This window comes from Poromitra crassiceps (assembly GCF_964638095.1).
Source record: "Poromitra crassiceps genome assembly, chromosome: 9".
Classification (NCBI taxonomy): Eukaryota; Metazoa; Chordata; class Actinopteri; order Beryciformes; family Melamphaidae; genus Poromitra; species Poromitra crassiceps.
The window spans coordinates 13,934,124-13,952,170 of record NC_139630.1 but is presented as its reverse complement, the minus strand read 5'-3'; positions in this window follow the sequence as shown (position 1 = coordinate 13,952,170).

Below are 18,047 nucleotides of genomic sequence, written 5' to 3'. Positions count from 1 at the left end.
GTGGACGTGGTTACACCCAAGCCTATAAAGCCCCTGTTAACCACGCCTACTTCGACTAAAGTTTCGATTGAACGAATCCCAGAGCGGCCTCTGCTGGAGGGTAAACCCCTCTACTCAGAGAACCATGGTTACATCATGTAACCTTACGTTCTCTATCGTTATCGGGGTTTACCCTCCAATACAGAGATATGAATATATCTTGTATGGGAAGTGCTGTAAGACACACCGCAAGGGAATAGAGCAGCACCAGCTCCCCCAGGAGGCTGAATCGTGGGAGCTTCGAATGAGACGTCACCACCACCAAGAGTGCTCTACAAAATCAACAAGTGCATCAACAACTAGAGTATATACAAATATACAATATATACAAACCCCCCCCAAAGTCGGCCAGCTCCGCCAGACGCAGGATGCTGCCGGTTCGAGCCCTGGCGCCAGACGCTACCGAGGGCGAGTTGGCCCCGCAAGTCGCGAAGGCTCAACAAGAGGGGTCAAGAGGCCACTCAGACCAGCCCCCACTGGGCTGACTGACAGGGAAACAAAACCATAAGTCACTACCGCCGGGCTCCGCCAAGCACTCGTTCACTGAACGACGTGCCTGCAGCCACATTGAATTGGTAGAATCGAGCAAATGTGGAAGGGGCCGACCAGGTGGCCGCCTCGCAGATCTCACCGAGAGACGCACCGCGCCACGCCGCCCAGGACGTAGCCATGCCCCGGGTCGAGTGTGCCCGCACCCCCGAAGGGAAGGGCATCCCAGCCACCACATATGCCTGCTGGATAGCTTCCACAATCCAGTGGGAAAGACGGGCCTTAGACAGCGGCTGCCCCAGGCGGTCTGGCCTGAAACAGACGAACAACTGGTCAGTCTGCCTATGGCCCTGTGTCCGTTCCAGATACACTCTCAGTGTCCTGACCGCGCAAACCAGCGAGTGCCTGCGCTCCCCTTCCTCTGTCGGAGCAGAGTAGAGGGACCGGAGTTCTATGGCCTGGCTCGGCTGAGGGATGGACAAGACCTTATATTAGGAAGGAATGCAGGGTTTGGTCGCAAGACTACCCCTGCCTCTTCAGGCAAAAATCTGCACAGGCCTTCATGCCCTGAGAGAGCATGGAGCTCCCCCACCCTCTTGGCCGTGGCCAGCGCCAACAGAAGGGCAGATTTGAAGGACAACCACTTTAGGTCCACTGACTCCAGGGGCTCAAATGGAGGTGCCTCCAGAGCCCCTAGAACCAGCTGCAAATCCCATGGTGGGAGAGACGGCCTACTGCGTAGGCCGACGCGTCTCCTAGCGCCCTTGAGGAACTGGGATATCAGCTTGTCTACCTCCTCAGACAACCGATACTTCCCAACCCGAGCTGCCTTAATTGCCGCCACCATACCCCTGAGGGTGGACGGCGACTTGCCTGCATCCAAAAGCCCTTGTAGGAACTGCAGAACGGCTGGGGCAGAGGATGTAAGCGGGTCAATCTGGTGCACCCTGCACCAGGCCGCAAAGGCCCTCCATCTGAAAGCGTAGAGTGCTCTCGTCGATGGTGCCCGAGCCTCTTGCAGTGTACCGACCACCGAAGGAGACAGCCCCATGGCTAATAGTTCGGTCCCCTCAGGGGCCACGCCCAGAGCTTGAGCCCCTGGGGAAAGGGATGAACCAGAGCACCTTGTGCCTGGGACAGCAAGTCCCGCCGCACTGGAAGCTCCCATGGGGTCCCGTCCAGCAGTGGCGGGATGTCCGAGAACCAGGTCATGTGTGGCCAACATGGGGCCACCATGACCAGCCTCATCACCTCCAACCGTACCCTCTGTAGGAGGGCCGGGAGGAGAACAAATGGGGGGAAAGCGTACAGCAGGACGCGTGGCCAAGGGTGAGCCAAGGCATCCACTCCGAGGGGAGGATTGTCCTTCCCTAGCGAGAAGAACAGGGGACAGTGGGTGGATTCCTGTGATGCAAACAGGTCGACCTCTGCCCGTCCATAGCGGAGCCAAATCTCCGCGACCACCTGGGGGTGCAGCCGCCACCCCCCTGAGTCCGGACCCTTCCTGGACAGCTGATCTGCCGCACAAATGTCCAGCCCTGGCACATGGACTGCCCTCAGGGAGAGAACCCTGGGGTATGCCCAAAGCCAAAGCCGACGTGCCAGCTCGCAAAGGCGAGGGGAAACCAACCCCCCTTGCCTGTTGATGTAAGCAGCCGCTGCCACACTGTCTGTCTTCACCAACACGTGTTGGCCTTGCAGGAAAGGCAAAAAATGGCGAAGGGCCAGATGGACCGCTGTCAGCTCTAGCATGTTGATGTGCTGGGTGGTGTGAGGCTTGCTCCAGCGACCGCTGGCACCGTTTCCTCTGAACACCGCACCCCAGCCCGTCAGTGAAGCATCTGTCAACACCAGTTGACGATGTGTCACTGGGCCGAGCACACTCCCCCTGCTGAGATTCCCGTCGTCCTCCCACCAATGGAGGGCCGCCCGCAACCGCCTGGTGACGAGCACAGTGGAACTTAGGTGACTCCTGGGGCTCAAGCCCAGACCCAGGAGGCACCTTTGTACCGGCCGCATGTGTAGGAGGGCCAACGGGACGGCTTGGACCGAAGAGGCCATCAGGCCCAAGAGGCGGAGACACAGCCTCCATGTGACTCCGGCCCCCAGCCTGAATTGGGAGAGGCAAGCCCTGAGGGATAGCTGCCTCTCCTGCGTCAGTGACAACAGCGCAGCCTGGGAATCCACCACTAGGCCCAGGAACTGCGTCTTCTGTGAAGGCTCCAGCCTGCACTTCCCCGGATTGAGCCGCAGGCCAAGCTGCTGCACGTGCTCCAAGAGGATGGACAGATGAGCCCGACACTGAACTTCTGAGCGTGCGCACAGGAGCCAGTCGTCTAGATAGTTCAGGATTCGTATCCCCTTCCGTCGCAGAGGCGACAGAACTGCGTCCATGCACCTGGTAAAGGTGCGGGGAGCTAGGGAGATCCCAAACGGCAGGACCCGGAACTCGTACTCCTTGCCGTCGAAAACGAACCTGAGGAACCGCCAATGCCCTTCCCAGATCGGAACTTGGAAGTAGGCATCCTTCAAATCTATGGTGACGAGCCAGTCCCCTCTGTCGATGGACTGTCGCACCCTTGGGATTGTCAGCATCTTGCAAGGCAGACACCTGAGATGTCTGTTGAGACCCCTTAGATCTAAAATGGGGCGTAGTCTCCCATCCTTCTTGGGGATGAGGAAATACCGGGAGTAAAATCCAGCCTGTTTGTTGCCCTGAGGCACCTCCCTGATGGCTCCCTTCTCCAACAGGGTAGAAACCTCGGCCTGGAGCACTGCCTTGTGCTCCGCGCCCACCACCGTGTCAACCGTTGGGGTCCTCGAGGTCGGAGGACGACGAGCAAACTGAATATGATACCCCTGGGTCATGGTCGAAACCACCCAGGGGCTCGCCTGCTGTGACCTCCAAGCCACAAGACCTACCCGGGCTTGCTGGAGGCAGGCTGGACGTAAACTGGCGTCAGGAAGAAGGCGGAGGCCTAGGCTTGCTGCCGCCTCTGCCTTGCTTGCCCCTGACCGGCCTCCTGACTGCGTTGCCGTGCCCACGGCGCGCATCCAGAGTGGCCCTCAGGTCATTTGGGCCCCAGCCCGACCTCTGTGTCTGTGCGGGGGCTTCCTTCCTCCTGCCCCCCGACTGTCTGGACCACCTGGGGGTCAGTGCATCGGAAACCTCCTTAGCACAACGACGGGCCTCCTGGGCCTGCTGCAACAAAGCAGTGGCACCAGGACCAAACATGGCTGATGGCGCAACCGGCAGCCGCAAGAGGGCTCTCTGGTCCTCTGATCGCAACTTGGACCGGGACAGCCACAGTTGGCGCCTAGCAACCCAGAGTGCCGACACACCCTTACCGGCAGTCGACACCTGCTCTTTCATCAGCTGTGATAAGACTGATGAAACCAGTTGTATCTCAGCAATGAGATGAGCATCGAACCCGGTGCTCAGCTCACGGACCAGCTTCCTCTGATACAATGCTAGTATGGACCCAGTATTTGCCAACCGTGCCTGAACTGCTACCGGCCTATGCACCTTAGCCAGTGCGGCATCGAGCATCTTACAGTCCCCCGTTGGAGTAGCCAGCCTCAGCACTGGGCTGGCCGGGAACAAAAGAGCTGATATGGCTTGGTCCAGCTGAGGCAATGGGCCACAGCCCACCTTACCCCTATCCTGCATGGCAGACAGCCGTCTGTTGGTAGAGGTAAAGGAGAGTGCAGCCATGGGTGTTGCAAACCCAGCCTGCATTAGGTTCTCCACTTCCGGGAGGAGAGGCACCTCAAATGGCACCTCTGGACCTGGTGCGTCCTCATCATCGAAGCGCGAGGGAGGAGGGGCTTGGCCCGCGGCGGGCTCAAGTCCCAAAGCTTGGGAAGCCCTGACCATCAGACCCTGGAATCGCTTGCGTTCACTGGTCTGTTCGCCCTCTGCGACAGACCCCTCAGTGAGGCCCCCCTCATCTGATAACCCCTCTATGTCGACATCCTCCTCGACATCCTCCTGATCACCAGCCTCAATCCTGATGCTGTCATCCGGTAAAAATGTCCTAAGTAAGGGAAAGGGGCGGGGATCCCCTGAGGAACCACCCCCACTCCCCACCGCTTTAAGGCGCTTAACCTGCTGGGGCGGAGCAGACTGTGCTACAGCAACCCGCCTGTGCTTACCCCCAAACACACAAAGCCGAGCCTCCAGGGATTGTACTGGCAAAATGAAGCAATCCATACAGGAGGAGGGATTAACAACCGCTTCAGAGGCATGTTCCTCTCCCAGACAACGCACACACACATCATGCCCATCTTCAGTGGGCAGCTGCACTCCACACACCACACAGACATGGCTCATAGATGCCATAGCTTCCTTTCCTTTTAATGATTTTATTTTGAAGGAAGAGAGGAAGTGCTAAGCCAGTGTAACTGCACTTGCTGCCAACTTGACACACATGCACAGTCCACCAAACCTCGCGATAGGCCCCGCCCTCGCGAGACTAACAACACGGAAGAGCTCTAAAAGTTTTAGCTCCAGTCTGTGTGTTTTGGTGTGTTTTTGTGTACCGTTGTTAATGCCCGGGCTAATTGTTCGCCAGACAGAAGCCGCGGCCAGAGAGAGAGAGAGAGATAGAGAGAAAGCTGACAACGAACCCGCGGACCTGCTCTCGTTCCTGATCAGGGAGCCGAGAGAGGACCAAGCACGCAGGACACGGAAGCCTCCAGAAACCTGGCGACAATATGTCAGCGCCGAGGAAGTTGTGTTTAGCGTTATATAGGAGACGGACAACACACTCGCGGACCTGCTCTCACTGTCCAGTTACGGAGCCGAGAAACCAGACCTAGCGCCCCAAGACATGGAAGCCTCCAGAGACCTGGAGACAATATGTCAGCGCTGAGAAGTTTGTGCTCACCCCGACAACAGCCGCCACGAGAGGCAATCGTCCTCTCTCCCACCACCGAAGGTAAGAGGCAAGGCTGTTTACGAGAGAGTCAGAATAGAAGTTAGATAAGATTTTTGATTGTCTCAGACAGAGCGACCACACGTCACACTGCTCCAGTGAAATCAAAAAAGTCGAAGTAGGCGTGGTTAACAGGGGCTTTATAGGCTTGGGTGTAACCACGTCCACAGGTGGATTGTCTTAAAGTTGCGGTAAATTCCATACTAATTGTAATATCTTAAAGTATGACTATATGTGAAATATAGTTACTATTCTCATTTGACTGGAAGGCCAGAAAGCACTCTTTACCACTGCAGACCATACAGGAATGTGTCCTATTCTGAGGCATTGGCTCTCAGTAAGTTGAGCAGAGCCAGGTGGCCATGCCATTTAGATGGAGTGGGTTTGATGTTAGTGACCTCTGCTCTGACCATAGCTTAGCAGGTCAGCCAGGATAGGAGTCCAGTGTGGGTCAAGGATCATTTCCAGATGGGGTTTTGTTATCTTTAAGTCAGATGCTGGGATTGATGGGCATGGAGCTGTCAAACTCGGCGTCAGGACCAGAAAGCTAGACTGGGGAGGCTCAGATGGAATATTAGTTAAGGAAAGGTTTCAAGGCGACCCCAAGGTTTCAAGGAGCTCTTCTGAAGTGGAATTCAAGGAGATGGTCATGTTAGGGTATAAAACCTTTGTCTCTTGGTCTGGCAGGCAGAACGACATTTGGACTTGGTCCTTCTCCAGGGCACTGCGCAGGCCCTGTGTTAAATGCCATTTGCTGTGCTTGAATAAATTATTATGTTCAAGAGCTTGGTATTGCCGACTTCATTCATTCCATTCCAGGACTCAGCATTGAATTAAACTACATAATGGCGTCCACGAACTCGGACTGGCAATGCGCGATGCAGCAGCGGAAGGATCTCCTGGCACTGCTCCCACTTCAAAGGGCCCAGAGGTGAGTTAACCTCATTTGAACGGAGCGCTGTGTGCCTGGGGGTTTCTCCCGCTGTGCTGATCCGTGCACCTGAGAAAGTGCCTTTTGCGGGGCGAGCTGAGTTTGGGGATGTTTTGATGAGGCTCTACTTTAAAATTTGGGATAGATGGGGGTATTTTTTTTAGGAAATGGCTGGCACAGGACTGACTGATTATTAATAGCCACTGCGGTCTCTCAAGTGGAGAGTCCAGTCTGTGGTTGTAAAGACGGATTATTGACATTGCGTAATAACAACAACATTCTGAACGATACTGCGGGTAGCGTCAGTCTGGGGATGATGACAAATCTGACACTGTCGAATTGTGCCATGGCGATGTTAAAAAATGATTTTTTTAAAGAGGGGGGAGCCCCCCAGGGGAAGTGGTTTAGAGGCTTAATTGGCCCAGATGAAAAAGAGAGGGAATGACATAATTGTCATGTGTGTAAAAAGTAGTTAAAGGTTTAAGTTGAGAACAGAGTGGGATGCAAATTTATAGATATAATTGGTTAGTGGTTTAATAGGCTAGTGTGATAGGTCTGTGTCTTTATTATCAACAATGCGTTGGCTCTTTGAGAATTATTCTCGTGTCTCGTAAGACAGATTGTGTAGAGACGCGCTGATCATTAACATGGCAAAGCAATAAATATAGTTAATTAGTGGTTTAATACATGGAGTAGTCTGATGATTAATTGTATCTTCATTATACACAATGCGACGGCTTTTGAGTGTTTCTCAAGTCAAGGCAGATGAAATGAATTTGCACTGATCAATACTGCTTTGATGTATGAGAAGTTTGTTTAAAGGAAGGTAATAAGCCCACGTTAAATTGAAGCATGGGCCAGGCAGGAAATTAGAAGTTAAAGTGTTAAAATAATGCCTGAGTTTTGCTGGCCAAGTTAGAGGAAAAGAGATGGGGATCCCCGGAGATTTTTCTAAAACAAGAGTGATATGTTTAAATAAAATGTATTATGGTAAGATCTTACAAATATATATATAAATATATAAATAAATAAACCTTGTATATAAATATGACGACTAGTTTGATAAGATAGTAATAATGGAATGAATATATATCGCCGAATGATAAAACAGGCTAAAAGTGCTGTGAACTAGGGTGATGCTGTAAAATGGGGCTGCTCAGCTGAGGCAGTTCAGCATAATTCACGCTGGGGATCAAAAAGGAAATTGTTACATAAAGGCCTAAATGATCATTAGTTGCATCTCTGTATTAGGAGTGATGTGATATTTGTCAATATTGACTGAAATGAAATATGTTATAGCAATGGTGTGGCTATTTCACTGAGCTTGCTGTTACTGTAGCCTATTATAGCCTATTACATTATATCTGGCTGGGTGCAATTGGCTGCGTGCGCGTGATTACTGAGGTAATGTTATTTTAAAATTAGAGGCTTTGGCAAGCAAATTCTGATGAATCGATATTTGATCAAACTGCGTGAATAACATGTTTTTTTTTTGGCCAAAACGTGGGATCTGTTCACTCGGTCTGGCCTCGGATCCGCCCGCAAGGATGCGGCTATGCCTGTCGAGAAGCGCTCGTCCCGGGGCTGCCTCGCCACGGGCGACAAGTCAATAGGCCGTTGTAAAGTTAGCTCACACTTACAGTAAAACGCCGACCGTGAAGCCGGGATTATTATTGCATGAGATGCGTTACGCTATGCATGAAAGCGAGTCTGTCATCACTGAAATCATCACCGCAATATTGTAGTAATCATAGTAACGATTGACTTGTTAAATCTGCGTCGCGAGAGTGGAGACGGCTTCACTGTGAATGCAAGTCGGAGGAAAAGAGGTGGAATGAGTGAGAGCAATGTGTGTTTAAAATGGGTTTAATATTATAATGTCAGCGCGATCAGATCAGATCAGATACTTTGATTGCCACGCAACCAGATTGGGGGCGATGGCTAGAGTGGTTGAATAATGATAGATAAATAGGAAAATGGTCTCAACAGTTTCTAAATAAACTAGATTGTTAGTCCAATGCGTACAATAAAAGGTTGCCCCATGGCTATATTATGGGTTATTCATGTAATGTTAGTATATTTTAATAGGACTGATTTAAGAAACTAAAAGGGGAGTAGTGGGATTCAGTTTGCGTGAGGCTAAAGCCGTTAGCCATTTAGCATGTAGTAGCAACTTTGTAAGATACTGGTCGAAATAATAACTAATTAAATTATATTTTTAGTCTAATGGGTAAAGTAGCAGTTCGCGATATCATCACATCAAAGAGGACAGTTAAGATAGAGATAATAGTACATTTGAGTAGAAGTACAATTTTTAGTTTAGCGAGCGAAGTGAAGTCAGTGGAGTGCATCATTTTCAGAGGCTCCGTGTGGAAATGATGACTGGTGATCTCTGTTCCGCCTGAGGAAAATGCGTTACGGGTGGTTCGACAGGTAAAGAAAATATAGTAGGTTATCAGTAAATAGAGGGTATAATGTTGCTATTTGATCAGCGATGGAATAGCGCTAAAGGGATTAGGGAATATTGGTTGGTTGTAGCTGGTTGCAAGTTGGCGAGAGTAAGAGCGTGTATTTCCTTTGAGATTTTCAAAATAAGCAGAGTAGCCTATAAGTTTAGCGTGGGATCTTGCTAGAATATATGAATAAATAGGTTTTATAATGTGGTGACCGGATTGATAGGAAACTGATTATGAAACGACTAGATAATGAATATATAATTGATCAGCGCATAGAATAGCGCTATATTTGTCATTCTTATAGGCCTATGGGAGAATAGAGGCTATATATATATATTTACGCATATGTAGACGTGGACTGACTGGTGTGTGATTGAAGCGTGGAGCGTGGAGACGTGGGGCAATGAACGTCTGTGATTTCGGATGGAACAGCTGTGGTATGCGCGACTGTGTGATCGAAGGAGCCTGTGTGTATTATTTCAACAAAGCGTGAATAAGCAGACCTGAAATAGCCTATTGGCTACATAATTAATAGGTTAGAATTGGTGCGTGGGGAAATCTAAGTAAGAATAAGAGTGGATTGGAATAAAACAGGCATATGGGAGTAATCTATTAAATGATGAGTTACGCGGGGGACTTATAGGACTTTGTGTGTGTGTTTGTTTGTTTGATTCATTGTCAGGAAAGGCTGGGGCAGGATATGGGACTGCCGTGCGGAGTCTGAGTTGAGCGGGTGTGAGATGCATTAGGCTACTCCGATTAGTTTCATTCGTATTTTGTTGTAGTGAAAAAAGAATGACTTTAGTGTGTGAATGAGGATGTCTGCGAACAGTCATCAAGCTGAATAAATATTGGTCAAAGATGTTTTTTACAGGTAGACTATAGCGTGTGTGTGAGAGATGATGGCTGGTTTGTGTATTGTTTGGAGTAGCATATAGTGGGAACGTTAGGCTGAAGTGGTAGCCTATATGATGATTTGTATGTGTGTAATGATCCGTGAATATTCATTTATAAAGACGATTGGGTGCCTGATTGGTGTTGAATTAGTTGTCTAATCAAGAAGTGTGTGTGTACGTTGTAGTCCACTCGATAGGCGGGAGCTCTATACAAAGTTGTGACATCGTCAAGTTAGCCGAAATGGAAAAGAAAAAAGAAAAAGAAAAGACATGTCTTCCGCCGCAGGCTTTTACTTAACAATGGTATGAATTTTGAGCGAGGCTACGGCCTAGAGATTCGCTCTGCATGTGACCGTGCTACATCACAGTGTTGTGGATGCGTGGGCTGTTTCGTGGAGGTTCTACAACGGGGCTTGTCCCATTACGAGAGTTTTTTTTATATTATGGTTGAGGTTATTTGGGTTTGTTCTGTGTTGTGTGTTTTTATTTTTTGGAGCTGGAAACGGAAGTGGTTGTGATGTTTGCATGCGTTGGGTGACGCAAGCTTGGTTTTACTTTTCTCCTATTTCCTGGTTCTTTATGAAGACGTTAGAATACCAGAGCCGTATAATAGAAGAGTTCCGACATCTCCATTCACTCCAATGGACCAGTTTTTTTCCAGGAAGTAGAAAGTGGAACTCTTCAGTAAAAAAAGCAGCACTGTCGAGTTGCATCAAAATAGACAGTGTTGTACTTTGAAAGGGTTTTTCATCCCTTGAAATGAATCAAATTGTACATTATCAGCTTTATTTTAACATGCAAAAGTAGCGCGAGACCCATTCCTGGCTGTTCATTGGCTAATGATTCTTGCATTTTGGTCCTCCGCTGACGCCACTCTCTCTCTAGAGGACACTATAGAATACAACAGTTGTTTGCTGTGCTTTACAGCTGGGGTTAAAATATGCATTATGCATAATGGACATGGCAGCAAGGACTGCAAGGACAATGCATGGAGTCAGTCCTATGTTTTTTTCTGCTCATTTAGAATGCATAATTTACGTTTATAATTATTATTAAGGTTGTATTCAATAATATATTACGATCAATTGTTTTCCCCCACGGAGCTGTGATACCATTAAATTGGGGTAGGCTAGGTCTCTATCAAAATAATACTAATAATAATTACAGTGATGGCTAATTGATATTATGGTGATCTGATCCTTCAAATGGCCACAATCGGATGATATGAAAACAGGGAGAATTGAGCGGATACTACATTTTTGTTTGCAAATTATATAGGCCTATTTTTACATTCGCAAAACAGGTTAGAGTAATCGTTTCCGGTGTGATTGCGCATTCTGTTCTTAGCCGAGTTGTGGAATATTGTCGTGTCACGGTTGAGTTTGTGTCATAGACAGACGAGATTGATTCAGCTATTTTTTATGATTTGTTGAATAACCATTGCAGTGAACGCGCATCTGAGCAGACGTCTTTGTGTTCTGCTCTGGAACACCAAACATGGAGCCGCAGCATCGTCTGCGGTGAGTCAGTCAAGTCATTTGATATTTTGTGGGTGTTCCCGGACATGTGCCTCTATGAGGCGCCTACAGAGTGACGTAGTGTCGATCTGGCGTATAGCCATTGACGTATGGCCAAAATCAACTACAGTACGCAGGAGACCTTGCGATGCGGAAGAGGAACAGGCTTGGCAGCAGGAACTGGACTATTCATTCTGACTGCAAATCAGCTGCGAGCATAAACATGATGTAGGTCGGATGATGTTCGCTTGTGATAGCGTTGAATTAAGGAAGTTCTGTTGAGTACAGGTTGCTGTAATCATAAATAAGCTTATCATATTGTCATATTTGTTTGGTTTAGCTTTGAGCCAACAAGGGCTAGCCTACTAGTAGAATCAAGATTATTTTGTGGGATAAAGTGTCGAACCAGAGAACACACACGCAATCACCAGGAGTAACATGTATAAAATGACAATCTTTATTCTATTTTAAGTAACAGTTTAGAATGTGCTTGGGGTTGCTAGGTGAGGAGATGATTGATCACTGCAAGCCACTGCGAATGTCTGTATGCTCCCCAGGCCAGAGTCACACAATACTGGCTCTCCTTTTGTCGGAGAGTGACCCATGGCTGGATAGTCAGTCACACTTGACGCTCATTACCTGCACTCGGTGCGATGAGTGAGTCACTGTTTACATCACAATATGAGGCTGTGACTGACCTTGGTTGACATATTGATTAGTGAGGTTTATGGATTAAGTGGATATTGGTGTGATTGAAGTCTATCAGTGTTGAGTAATTGTTGGATGAGTCGATTTATTGCTTGAACTAAATGGGCAGAGAGTGCTGTTTGTTGAGGTAATTGGTTGTTTAGGTAACATTGGAGAAATAAAGAAATTCATTTGACATTTGATGAAGTTATTTAGGCTGGTTGTAATACTATCTGAAGTTTGATAATTAGTAGCCTGTATAAATTAAAGGAGTGGATTAACTCTTAGTCTGTTCATTTAAGTTCAATCATTTTTAAGTAGTATACAAGGGCCTCAGTATAGATTGGTTGGGAAAGCATTGATGGGATAGGCTTTGATTGATCATTGCTTGTGCTTGTGTCAATTGATCTAGTGATTGTTGATTGAATACTGATCATGGGTTTATTTTGTGGATGGCGGATTGCGATGTGGTTATTGATAATGTAATTGAATTGACGTTAGTTGTCCAGTTGACTAGGTAGTGGACTTCTGATTGGTGCAGAAAATATGAGATAATATCTCTGTTCCGTTAATCTCTCATGGAAGGGAGCTGAAAGGTGGAACAAATAACCTACGTTACGCCATGGATTTAGATGAGGAGATATAATGGATCATTTATATGATAACAGTAAATATGTCGTTTTTAGCTAAGGGCTAATTTGCACCTGCATTCTTCAGGACATAATATAAACATGCAAAATAAGAGACAACATCAAAACAGCGTACAGTTCAAAGGCTGCCGGTAGGAACAACAATGGGACATAATAATTGTGCGTTAAGGGATGAGAGAATTAGATTACATAGGAATAAAGTATGTGGGTGTGACAGCTAAATTAATTATGATCGTTATTATTGGTTATGGTTGCGATAATGATTTGATTGAGGGTTTTAGATCAATATTTGGCACTGTGCAGTTTCACTAGCTTACTAACCGAGGCTCTGTTTTCAGGTAATAACGGACATACGATGTGTTTGCTCATTAGACTGCTTTGCAAAATGGGGGCTTTGATAGTTAAATACACATTTTTCTTTGTACTTTTATAGGAAATCTATAGCACAAACCCAGGGTGATGGATTTTTATATGTGGGGTAGACCTATATGGTTACTTTTGGACATAAGTAGGATGTAGGAGTCACTACACGTTCTGTATAGATCTCTGACTGACACCAGTAAACAAACACATAATGTTTAGATCACATTAGCATTGCATAGGAGCGGTGGATAATAAATGTTCAAGTCAATAACAGCCAATAGGACATGCGTCATCCGAGCCACGTTTGAAAGTATTTGCCTTCAGCAGAAATCGTGTTATGATGATACAAATGCTACAATACTGGCTCCACCAAATACTACTGTTGGAATGATGTTGGTTTAAGGCTGCACACAGCTCCTCTCTCAGCTGGATTTGACATTGGGTCCCTCCCCCAATACTCACTTCCTGACTTAAGTGACTAAATGACTGGCTTTGGCACCCAGCATAATGCACCCAGGGTTGAAATGTACAAAGGGTTAGCTGCTGATTAGGCTTGTTGTAAACTGGTGAACGTGGTCTTGTGAAATCCGCATTGTTGTGTGGCTTTATTGCAACAACAAAAGTAAAAAGGGAAAACGTGATGAATGATCATTTGTCAATGGGGACAGAATTGGGGAAATAATACGTTGAAAGTCCACCACACCTTCTCATGCACATATGGTTTACTGACTGAGCTGTACTGCGTTATAAGCAAAACATTTGAATGACGACACAGGATACATGTAGGCTACATTATGATTTAGTAAGTTATCATGTCAGTTTTAATAGTTTGTGGGTATGAATTTCCCAATGGGGATAAATAAGGGATAACTTAACTTATTGTGGGGTGTCTCTTCTTTTGCATTGTGGCATGTAAGCAAACTTTTCAATTGTCCATTTAAAGATCAGTGCCATTGTAATCTCACAACTGCTGCGGTTTTGACATAGTTTTCAAAAGTTGTTTAGTGAAGTAAAATACAGTTATATAATTACAGAGGGGGGCAGAGATGCCTCCCATGAGTCTGTTTGCCATAAGGCTCTGAGATGTGTTTTGTAAATTTTTTACATCTCATTACAGACGAACCAGCATGGGGTCATTTGTCTCTTATGATCCTGACCCCGTAGCAGATTGTGTGAGTGGTGAACAAACAAACCTAATATCTCGGAAAACTAGGTTATAGGCTATGTTATGTAGCTTATCATGTTAACATTCTGGTTGAGAACAACAGTAGCTTAGGAGTTTGATGCATAGTATATGCATGTCGTGTTAACGTTGCGTGAACTTTCACAGTTTAAAAATAGAGAATAGACAGTCAGCCGGCTAGAGTCGGACACTCAAGCCTCGCGAGGCTCACGCTCCATAGGGTCCCATTGCTGTTGCCACCTGGTGATGTGGTTTGGTTACCACAATGTTGCTCGGACTGGTCCTTTGTGTAGGATGTAAGAGTTTGTTTTAACAAGGGGGGTGAATTTGGTAACTGGAGTATGATACAGTAGCATGATATGTTAGGAAATTGATTGATTATCATCATATAGCGGTAGAGCTGTAAACTGTTAACTTGGCATCCTATAATTCCAGTATGATTACTGGTTTGAGTGCAATGCTTTACTAGGAATAATATTATGGAACGTCACACTGCATGGTTATTTCAGGGTTTAACAAAAGCATGATGTCACTGATACATACAGACGCATTTAGCCCTGGAAAATAGTGCTCAGTATGGGTTGAAGTTTGAGGGCACAACATGGTGTACGTTTAGGACAGGCTAATATCAAGGTTTTTTGTTTTCTATTTGGTGTTTAGGTCACAGTTGTAGGATATACTGACATTTGACGAGGCAGGTTAAGTCCTGGTTCACGAGCGTGTTTTAGGTGGTTTCACAGGAAATGTGTTTATACGTCTAGCTGGCAATAGTAGCAATTACATTATAATGATACCACATTGGACGATCATGTGTTGGAGAGAATTGAAAGTTGATGTTTTGATGAGTTGTGGGTGTGGTTGAGTTTTTCAACTAGGTTCCTGTGTGTGTGTGTTTGGGTGATAGGAAGCATTTGAGATGGGGTTGTGATTTTAGCCTTAGAGGGCTGTACCGGCTCATCGCGTGTTGGTGTCATGGTCTACGTGCTGGCACAATAATGTATATGCAAGACACATGGGAGTTCTTCCGTTCTACTATGTAATGAGTAAAGTAAATAAGTACTATTTTATTTGTGTAAGCACCTTTTTCAGCATGGATGCAGTGTTACATAGTGGTTTGAAGTCAAAAATAAAATCCAACAACATATAAAATTTGGCAAAACGGATCTAGAGATAATAGCGTATGGGTTGACTGAGAATTCTGAGTACAAAATCAGCGGTTCAATCTGCAGGAGTCCAAACACCTGTCTGGAGAAGAGGGTGTTCAGCTGTCCCTTGAACCTCCCCATAGAAACAGAGTATGACATTTGTCCCTTTGTGAGTAAGGGACAAGGGGGGAGGTATAGAAGATAATAATACTATTGTTGTGTTTGGTAAATATGTATAGTATCAAATTATGTTTGTTTTTGGGTCCTAAGGGACATCAAGGTGGGTATATGACTACAGAACACAAATAGGGGGTTAAAGGCATGGTAACAAGGGTGTTTATATAGTTGGTTGATTTGATTCACAGATTTGAGTGTTTTGACAACCTTCAAATTATAAGATTAGCAGTACATTCTGTTAAAGTCTGTCATTGAGTGCACGCAATGGCTGGGTTTGATATGAAGAGTCTGCTATGATGGGAAGATATGACACATCAATCGATTAGTTGATGTAGTTATATTAAAATTGGGATACTCAATTATTATTTAGTTAATCAGTTATCATTTATGTTATAAAGATTCAGTTCCCTTTGAGCTGTTAGTTTTGTGGTCGTGGGAAGCGTTTGTTTCAATCCATAGGAAACAGTTGTCAGAGCCACCACAACAACCATGAGGAGAAGATGAGAGTCTGTTGATACGATTCTGGTAATATGTCGATCATCAATATTAGTTAATATAATCATTCTAGTAGTGATCATAAGTTAATTATGCATATATAGGTCAAGTTGTGTTCGTACTGGGTTGTTTGTGTTGTCTTTGTGTGTCTGTTTTTCATTCTTGTCCAGATTAGGTGATGTCATCAGTCTGACGTGGTGAAAGTTGAATTTGCAGCTTGTGATACACAGGAAGCTCTGCGATTAGATGAGATCCTGGACTGGTATTGTAAAAGTTATATTATAGACTGAACTTGTAATCATAATTGCAGTTTGAATGTTTGAATTTATGTGTTTTTTAATCTGTCCTATAGACCAAATCACCTGGATGTTTACATTTACTTCCGGGTACCCCTGGGTCCACACATTATAATGGCGGTGGACGGCACAAACTGACGTGTTGAAGACAAAAACAGACAAAGAAGACAAAAATGGTTCGTCCGTGTTGTGTTGTTGTTTAATATCATTCATAACAACACTTTCACTAACGACCAGACTAGCTAATTTACCTGTTGGACCAGACCAGAGTAGACTTGACGCTAAATTAAATTAACGTGGCGTCAGTAGCTCTGTTTGTAACGTTAATGTAACCTCGCGTCACCAGGCTCTTCTACGTTAATGAGTCTGCAAAACAGCGAGTTTGACAGACAAACAAACGTTATTAGCTAGCTAACACTACATAAAACAAACACAGAAGAAAGGCTAGATACGTCGGACAAGCATGTTTACCAACCGTTTAACCATTTAAATTGAAAGTAGTCGGCCGAAAACAACGAGAGGGTTTGACAGCATTTATTTGACAACACGCACATTTAAACCTGCCGCCTTCCCCAAGTGGTACCCGGAAGTAAATTTGTTTACATGGTGACGTCACGGTGATTTGGTCTATTGATGTCAGATTTAAGAGGATTGAAATGCAAATTGAAATAATTTAATCTGGAAAATAGTGTCACTGGATCTCAGTTAAATCTTTGAACTTTAGCCTTCCACTACAATAGTTTCTATCGATACTGTACGCCTAAGTCTAGACTGGGCGTCCAGAAATGTTGTTTTCTGTAAAGTAATTCGTTCCAGGTTCAAATTGGGTCAGAGAAGGGCATTGACTGGACTGGAGAAAAGGAAGAGACAACCGTCCTGGATATGGTGAGATGCACAGGACCGGGTCATAATAATATTATTGATTGAAGTGCTTACCAAGGTAAGTATGGTATTTAAATACCTTCAAAAATAGAAACAGAAATTCTTAGTTTAGGATATTCATTTAATAATGGATGCACGATACACTGTTTGGTTTGACAGATTGTCAAAACCTTTTGACTGAATTTGGATCTGAAAGGTCAGATGACATGATAACTGGCCTGCATTTATATAGCACCTTTATCCAAAGCGCTGCACAATCAGTAGTACATTCATTCATTCATATACTGATGGGGCCAGGCTACCATGAAGGGTGCCGACATTATCAGGAGCAATTTTGGGGCACAGTGTCTTGCCCAAGGACGTTGACATGCAGATTGAAGGAGGCAGGAATCAAACCACAGACCTCTGTTAAGCCAAAGTCTGCTTGGAGACTTGTGATATTTTTTCCTAATAAGGAAAAGTACAAATTGTGGAAACATATATTGTCTAAGTATCGTGCATCTTAGGGCGTAAACGGTTGAGTTTATGAGAATACTAATTGCCATCTCCATTTTCCTACTGTCCTATTACCCTCTATTCTATGCTCTTGCTAATGCCTCCTCAGAGAAAATCGGACGGGCCGTGACAAGGAGTTGATGCCAGTTCCAGACCTGGCATACTGAGGAGATGCATACTGAGGAGATGGGGGCTCCAGACATTATTCATCCTTGGGGACAAGGACCAGAGAGGAGCCATACCAGAATGTCCCATGAAGGGTGCTGATCTGCTGCAGCCCCACACACTCGAATAGCAACAGAGAGGACTGTTGCGCGTTGCCTTCAGTCGTGAAGATAGCATTCGTGTTCCAGCTAACCAGTCGAACGCCTGCGACTGAAACATGGATTCATCGGCTGATTTAATAAAA